This window comes from Cricetulus griseus, chromosome 7 (assembly GCF_003668045.3).
Source record: "Cricetulus griseus strain 17A/GY chromosome 7, alternate assembly CriGri-PICRH-1.0, whole genome shotgun sequence".
NCBI classification, from domain to species: domain Eukaryota; kingdom Metazoa; phylum Chordata; class Mammalia; order Rodentia; family Cricetidae; genus Cricetulus; species Cricetulus griseus.
In genome coordinates, this window is record NC_048600.1 from 63,975,972 (window position 1) to 63,985,139 (window position 9,168).

General features: G+C 40.6%; 1 pseudogene; it reads left to right on the forward strand.

The window, feature by feature from the left end:
- Positions 1-6,371: 6,371 nt before the first annotated feature.
- On the forward strand, positions 6,372-7,301 carry LOC100750654 (annotated as a pseudogene).
- The last annotated feature ends 1,867 nt before the right edge of the window (positions 7,302-9,168 follow it).

Consider the following 9,168-nt stretch of genomic DNA (forward strand, 5'->3'; position numbering starts at 1 on the left):
ATTATCAAGTAAGGAGTTGTATTTTGAGAATAATAGTATGGCAAATTAGTCTGGCAGAGCTTGGGGAATAGAGAGAACTGAGTATCTGCAGGGCCAATATTAGAGGACCATTCTATTAATTATAAGTAGTGCAATAGGTCCCAGAAGTCTCCAAGACCACACATACTAGTCAACTCATTCTCCTTACCATTGACACCAAAGAATATATGTATGGAAACACAGTCAAGAAATGGTATCACACTATGCTGGTATAGTTTTGAGATCAGAAGGAGGTGGATGGCTCTCCATCACCATTTCTGTCACCTCTGAGGTCCAGACCATCAGCATTTTGTTCCCTGAGGGAAGATCATTTAGTATCATGATTTCTCTGAGACAGAAGCTCAGACCTGAGTTCTTCTCAATGGACTTTCACACATCAGTAGCAGTCACCAGTCTCTGGTGGGCATCATTTCTCCTTTGCAGTCAATATAATTGTTGAAGGCTTTGAACTCCAGGTAAGTGCTAACTGGGTGAACTACTTAGGTTACACAGTTAAAATATAGAAAACAAGAGACAATTAACACTTAGAATTCCCTTCTATAACAGATTATATGATACTAAAACTTTGGTATTCAAGGAAACTCCAAACACCAGACCCAAAAGACAAAGTTTCTATCAGAGTTGTTGAAATAACTCAAGCTTTTCTTAGAGGAGCAGACATCAGGAGGGAACCTCTTCCAGACTGAGACATTCACAATGAAAATAAGGAATTTGTTATTTCATTCTTCAAATGTCAATTACATTGACTTCAATCTATGTGTTTTCTTGGTCTTACAGTATAAATTTGTGTGAGTCGCTACTGGATGTTTGATAGATGAGTCTTGCAGTAGATCTTCCTAAAGACTCTTGGGATACTTTAGGAAACCTGTACTCTATAGTGTAGAAGGAATGGCATCCAGATCAGGCAGTGACTAACTTTGTAGCATAACAGTTATTAATGGAGAATGGATTGATACCTACTTAAGTTCAACAGTGATATTAATCTCCCAAACACAATAAAAGAGTCACAAATACAGACAGAAGGAGAGGAAGTAAGATGACATTCCATTCCAAGACAAACAAGGTCGAACAACAAAGTTGGTTAGGACGGAATTTGTGGAACCACTTTTGCTCAGAGAAAAGAAATTTCATAGCTAGATAGCAGTCCCAACATCATTTAATTCGTAGAACTGGGTGAAAGGTATGGAACTGCATTGTATAAGAAAATAATTTAAAGATGGTTGTTGACCAAAAAGTTTGCTATTTTTAAAGATCATGTATAGATGCATTGAAAATGCATTTGTGCCTAATCTTATGGTATCTTTTCATGCTATGTTCGGTTGATATCCCTGGGAGGCCTGCTCCTTTCTGAAGGGAAATGGAGGAGTGGGTCTGGGGGAGAGGGAAGTGGGGGCTACTTGGATGAGTGGAGGGAGGGGAAGCTATGGTCAGGATGTATTGTATGAGAAATGAATAGAAATGAAAGAAGGAAGGAAGGAAGGAAGGAAGGAAGGAAGGAAGGAAGGAAGGAAGGAAGGAAGGAAGGAAGGAAGGGAAGGAAAAACACAGGTATTTCAACACAGGTAATCACTGTCTTTTGTAATATAGCTCAAAAATCTGTGCACAAAATAATTCAGTGGCAGCAGACTAAATTTCAAATTGTAAATAAAAGTATAAAAGTAGAGACCACCAATTCTTCAGAGCACACCAAACCACTAACAGAATCTTTGATCCATGCAGAAACATTTTATCATATCCTGGACAGGCAACTTACACTCTTTAAGAGGGTGGAAGCTTTAAAGTTGCCTGAATATCACTTCCTTTCCAGGCAAGCTGCTTTTAGAAACCTTTATTCTTCTTCAAGTGTTCTTGGTGAGTGACATTTGGCTTTCTGGAAATGTGGTTATTTGTTCTTGGCTGTGCCTGCAGGAAAAACGCCAGGCAAATTCATGGCTTTTCCATAGGACACCTCTTTTACACTCAGCGACAAATGATCACAGTTATCATTAGACATTCTCCATTCAGGTTCTAATGCTCAATTAGAAACACCTGTTTCCTAGGAAAGACATTTAAAGATGGATTCTCCGTTTCACTACCCTTTGATTCTAGATATTTAGTCAATGTTCTCCTCCAATTCTACAGCCAAGAACTTTGTATAATTGTTGATGTGTTCCAGCAATCCACTAAATAATAACTTGTAACATCTGGTGATGACTAAAACTAACACACATCACTTCTGCTTTTGCCAATAAACAGGAGAGGATACTTTGAAGCAGTGACCTGTGCTTGATGAATAGAACACACGGAAACGTCTATGTTGTGTCTATTTTCCTCAATGCTTGGAGACTCACCTGCTGGAAGGAGTGCTTTCTAATGTGTCTTCTCTACTACCTCTCACCGACACATACTGGGTTTCCCTAGGGAGACTCATTTCTGCCCAGTCCCTGAGTCAGTGTGACCACAGTCAAAACATACCTGGCTTATAATAAAGAATTAGAAAGAATGTTTGACAACTGAGCACAGCTCATATAAATGCACAGAGATTGAAACAGCAATCACAGGGCCTACACAGGTCTGCACGAGGTCCTCTGCATATATACTATAGCTTTCAGTAAGTACTTTTCCTGAGTGTGTGAATGAGTGGGTCTCTGGCCTGTCTTGTCTAACTTCAATATGATGGTTTTGTTTAATCTTAAGTACATTTTTATGTTTTGTTGTTATCTCTTAGAAGCCTGTCCTTTTCTAATGAGAGACAGATGGGGGAGGGGGTCTGGATGGGAGAGGAGGTGGGGAGGAATTTGGAGGAGGAAAGGGAGGGGAAACTGTATTCTGGTTATATTATATGAGAAAAGAATCTATGTTTTATAAAATGGAAAGAAAAGAAATAATGTTTGAGATATGCTAGAGACCAAATTTGTGTCCATGTGATCAGTAAATTGCAGTTACTGTTCAAAATATGGATGTTTCTGGGGGGTGTAATTTTATTTACCACTTTGATTATCTTGATTATTATATATGGACATGCATTACACCCTGGTACTGACCACAAGGGAGAGGGGGAATTATTTGAAAGACTGGGAAGGTGTTATAACTCCAGCAATTGAATTTCCACTAAATCCACCCATCCCATGTTTCTGTTCAGAAAAGGGCAGGTATCAACAAGGCATGTCATATCAAGTTTCAGTAGACTAAGCCCCTCCACTTGTATTAAGGCTGGGCAACATAACCCAGTATGGGGAATAGGTTCCCAAAAGCCAGCCAAAGCTTTAGGAGCAGCCCACAAATAGATCAAGCTATACAATTGTCACATATACGTAAAGGGTCTAGGTCAGTCTCATGCAGAATCCCTGGCTTTTGATTCAGACACTGTGAGCACCCATGAGCCATAGTTAGTTGTTTCTGTGGGTTTCTTGTGACGGCCTTGACTCATCTCTTTCATACAATCCCTCCTCCCTCTCTTCAGCAGGATTTCCTGATCTCAGCCCAATGTTTGGCTGTGGTTCTCTGCATCTGTTTCCATCAGTTACTGGACGAAGGCTCTCTGATGACAATTGGGGTAGCCACCAATCTCTGGGTAGAGCAGAATATAATTAGGCATCATTATGTTGACATTTTTTCTTCAGTCATGTTCGGTTCTATCCTAGGTCTCTGAACCATCAAGCCTCTGGGGGTCCTGACACTGCAGGCCGTGCCAGGGGTGTGCTCACTCTCATGCTATGGGTCTGAGGCTGGACCTGTCATTGGTTAGCCACTCCCACACTCTCTATGCCACTTTTACCCCACACACACACACACACACACACACACACACACACACACACACACACACACACACACACAATCACACACACACAGAGGCAGGACCTTCATGTAGATTCAAGTTGGACATCTGCTTCATTTTACTTTTCTCCAAACAACTTCTGTTGCTATTTCATACAAGGTAAATTATTCAGAAGCAAGCTATCATTATTTATTGTTTAGCATATAAAATATTTATTTCTTGTGTATTTTTTCTTGCTTGAATGTTAATTTTCCCTTCAGTTGTTAAAGTAGTTATTATTTTAGAGCAGTTTAACTCACAGCAGTGTTGTATGAAAATTGCCCATTTATTCCCTGTGTGCCACCCCACACACAATTGCATACCCTCTCAGATTATCAACAGCCTGAACCAGAGTGCCCTAGTGGTCATGACTGTAGACTGTACCTGGAGACATCATTATTGTCCACACTCTACAGTGTGTTTCACTGTCATTGGGTTCTGTGTTTGCAGTCATTCATAAATATTTGCTGGCTGGGTGGTGATGGTGCACAAGCCAGGCTGTGGCTGTGCACACCCTTAATCCCAGAACTTGGGAGGCAGAGGCAGGTGGATCTCTGTGTTCAAGGCCAGCTTGGTCTACAGAGTGAATTCCAGTAAGTCAAGAGAAATGCTGTCTTGAAAAACTGACAAAAAATTCCCAAGACCAACATCAAAGTTCCCCATGTTCAGTTAATATTTAAATATAATATGGGATATGGGTCTCTTTCTATCCTTCTGCGTATACATATCCAGTTTCCCCAGGACAGAGAAATAAAAGGCAACTGTTGCTTTTGAGAGACATGATAATATGAACAGAATATACTGAAAACACAAAAGGAACAGCAGAAAAGTGACAGAAATGATGAAAGAACTGATACAGCTTACAAAATACAATACATACAAAAAGAAACTGCATCTCCAAATTCATTCAACTATCAGGAAAAAATATAATACCACTGTTACATACAATAAAGAACAAAGTATCTTGGGGGTAAAATCAAACGAACAAGGGAAAGACCTGTATACAGATACCATAAAACCTTACAATTCTGTTTAGAATTTCACCTCAGCAAATGACCTTTTAAAAGAATCAAATATTAGTACTTTTTCTCCCTTTTAGTGTGTGAAAGTGTGCAGCTAATCTAGTTTCTCAGAGAAAAATTAATTTCTCTTGATTTTGTAGTGAGAGTAGAATGTTTTACTCAACAAATTTTATTTAAAATTGCTATGCCATGAAAGAAAATGATATGTATGGATCATCCCTTTATTAGACAGTAAGAGAGGCCACTGGTATTTGTCTCTACATTCACTGTATTATCTACTGATGAAGAGTTCCAGCATGTAAGGCACAAGGCATATTTAACAGAACTCTGGTGAGTATACGGAGAGAAAGAAACTGCATAATGAAGACAGATCTGGTGAGAAGGGACCATCTCATCACAGGGGAGAAGATGAGAAATGAAAAGAAACTCATGATGGGGAGACTCATCGTAAGAAATGTTTGTGATTGTATTTTTCCTACGATGGAGCTACAGGTTCTCAGCCCTTTGTGGCAGATGACAACTGGTCATGGACAGGGCCTCAGAGACTGTAATACTATCCATATGCATGGAGTTACATGAAAATGAGCGACCAGGCCCAAACCAGTGAACAGAGCCTGAGTACTCCTTCCTCCTACTCTACTGAAGCACTTTGCTCAGAGACTAAGGAAAGAAGCAAATGAAAGAAATGGAGTAGCAATGAGAATTTAACAGCAGATTCCACATTGGTGCTCTTGCATTCTTAAGTCAAGACTGTGAGGAAGGCAATACCATCCCTACAGGCTTGAAAATATACTATCTAGAGCACTGGTGGCCTGAAATGAGTCACAAAACAGGCAGGTGGAAGGAATGTGATTCCAGCAAAGGCCACATGACTATTGCTCCAATCATCTCTTCACTGGGTAAAAATAGAATTAAGAATAGAAAAGGCAGGCCTGGAGAGAAGAGCTGAGTTGAGTAGCTAAGTGTAACATGGAACCTCTGGTTCTGGAATGTGTATAAAATATTATGGAATAATGCTTTAATTCATGTTCTTTGCAGTGTAGTGGGTTTTTGTTTTTCACTTCCAAAGCCCTAACCCCATTAGTACCAATAGCTAGACTCAGCTGGATGTGTAGCTCAGCTCTTCATAGCACTATTGATGGTTGTAATAGAGTGTTTGCTCCTTGTGGTTATAGTTTTATCACCACAGTGTTCATCACTGATAGCAGGAAATCAGATGATGTGCTACACAATGTAGACAATTCATTGTAGATAATTGGGTAACAATTTATCCTGCTTGTAGGTCCTGCTGTTGCTGGAATCCAACCTGACTGTAAGTATAGAAGAAGGACTCTCTGTATCTCCAACCTCTGCCACCACAGCAGAGTCAAGAGTCAACAGAACATAGACCAGACAGAGCAAAGTGCCAGGCTTCATTCAGCTTTGGGTTACTCTGTGAGCTCAAGTGACTTCAAAGTACTCCTGTGATAGCAAGCATTGAATTGTCTTCTGTTTTGTGAGAGTGAGGGGCTATGGACAGCTTCAACATCACTTTGGAAGGTGGCTTCATTTTGATGGGCTTCTCAGATTGGCCTCAACTGGAACATGTCTTTTTTATCTTCGTTTCAATTTTCTATTTCCTTACCATCTTTGGCAACTCCACCATCATCACAGTCTCACGAATGGATCCTCGACTACAAACACCAATGTACTTCTTCCTCAACAACCTCTCTTTCCTGGACCTCTGCTATACCACCAGCACTGTGCCCCAGCTTCTTGTCAATATCTCTTGAATTGACAAGACCATAAGCTATGCTGGGTGTATGACCCAGTTCTTCACAGTGCTCTTGCTGGGGGGTACTGAGTGTGTGCTCCTTGTGGTGATGGCTTTTGACCGCTATGCCGCTGTGTGCCATCCACTACAATACACTAGCATTATGCACCCCCTTCTCTGCCAGGCATTGGCCATCTCCTCCTGGGTGGGAGGCCTTGTGAACTCCCTGACTCAGACAGTCCTCATCATGACCATACCTCTCTGTGGCCATCACCTGAACCACTTCTTCTGTGATATGCTTGTTCTCCTGAAGCTGGCTTGTGAGGACACAGAGAGAATAGAGGACAACCTGTTTGTGGCTGGAGCCATAATTTTGGTCTGTCCTGTAGCACTAATTCTAGGGACCTATGTACTCATTGTTCATGCTGTGCTGAGGATCAAGTCAATGGCTGGGCGCAGGAAGGCTCTGGGGACTTGTGGGTCCCACCTCATGGTGGTTTTCCTTTTTTATGGCTCAGCCATGTACACTTATCTCCAACCTGTTCACAGGTATTCTGAGAGTGAAGGGAAGTTTATTGCCCTCTTTTATACTATAGTTACTCCTATGTTGAACCCTCTGATTTATACCCTGAGAAACAAGGATGTGAAACGTACCCTGTGGAAGGTGCTTGGGAAAGGAATAAACTAGGAATAAGAGGAGAAAGGTGTCTGGATAAAATGCTGTATAATATCCTTCACACTGTCAAGAATTCTGTGCCCAACATACTTTCCAATAGAAGTGAGACATAAAATATTTTCTGGTGTGGGGGCAAGTCTGACTGAATATATTTCCCTAGGGACTTTCTGTTATAATCCATGTAAACCTGGCTCTACCCCTTGGGGACCTGGCACACATGGCAAGCAGTACCCTGGCTCTGTATACAGGTGAAAAGGTCCCTTTAAGAGTCAAGCGCTGCTCTCTCTCTCTCTCTCTCTCTCTCTCTCTCTCTCTCTCTCTCTCTCTCTCTCTCTCTCTCTCTCTCTCTCTCTCTCTCTCTCTCTCTCTCTCTCTCTCTCCTAGTCCAGGGGAATCCTGGGAATGTACCTGGCCCATCTCCATTGTCCTGCTCAGTGTTAAATAAAGCTTGCTTTAATTAGACAATCATGGATTGGTCTTTCTCCTTGAAATTTTCAGAACTAACAACATGAACACCCTAGAATACTGAGCCATTAAAACAATAAAATCCTGAGGTCTTTTGACAGCATGAATGGATATGAATGTCATTCTTCTGAGTGAAATAAGCCATGTCCACATATACAGTTCATAACCACACTCATGTGGAATCTAAAAATTGTTCTCATAAAACATGATAAGTTGGGCCAGTGAGATGACTCAGAGGATAAGAACACCTGCTGCCAAGCCTGACGATCAGAACTAGATTCTGAGAATCACATGCTGAGAGCAGAGAACCAATTCCCTCAAGTTGTCCTCTGAACTCCACACTCACAGCATGCCATGCATGTACACTCACATGCATACACATACATGTACACACACATACACAAATCAGTAATTTTAATATTAAGAACTTTAAGTTGACAATTAAGTGGTGGTTACCAGAAAGAGTGGAATGCAGAGGGAAAGGGTGAGAGATAGACACTAATTAGTTGATATACAGTTGCAGTTAGATTGGATTAAAAAGTCGTGGTGCATTATTACATAATAGTGTAAGTATAATTAATGTTAATGTACTGTATCAAAAAGCTCAAAGGGGGTTGGTGAGATGACTCTGTGGGTAAAGGTGCTTGCTGCCAAGCCTGATGATCTAAATTCAATCCCCAGGACTTACATGATGAAAGGAGAGACAACTCCTCCTGAACATTGTCCTTTGATCTTCACACACAGGTGATGACATGCAGGCATACATAAACACACACACACACACACACACACACACACACACACACACACACACACACACACAATGTAATAAAAATTTCAAAAGCTATAAAAAGAGATTTTAAAAAGTTAGCAGAAAGAATAATAAATATTTGAGGAAACACATATACTTAACCGGATTTAGATATTATGTAATGTATACTTGTACAAAACATTGTATAGTATATCCTTAATATGCATAATTCAATGTTTATTTCTTATGTATTGGACAAATTGTCATATGCTTTCTAAATGTTTGTTTGCCAAACCTTCATAATTATTGGCAGGAGTTCTCAATCCAAACCTTGAGAGGAGCTTTAAAAACTTCTCTTTCCTCCGTCTCCTCAGCTAACTAGCTGACTAGACCTATTCTGTGACTTGAATATATATTGAACTCATCTTCTGCTCATCCTTTTGGACCCTAGCATCCTTTGATAAGCATCCCTCTCAAGCACACCATAGTGCCCCAAGTTGACCTAATTAGTATGCTCACAGTTACCTTTTCTATAGACTAACACATGAGACACAATAATAGAACCTTACAGGCTGGTGGGCTACTGTTCTTCAATTCAGTCCTAGACCCTTCATTCCCCTACTTTTAATCTGTGCTCTCTTCCTTGACTGACTCAAACTCAAC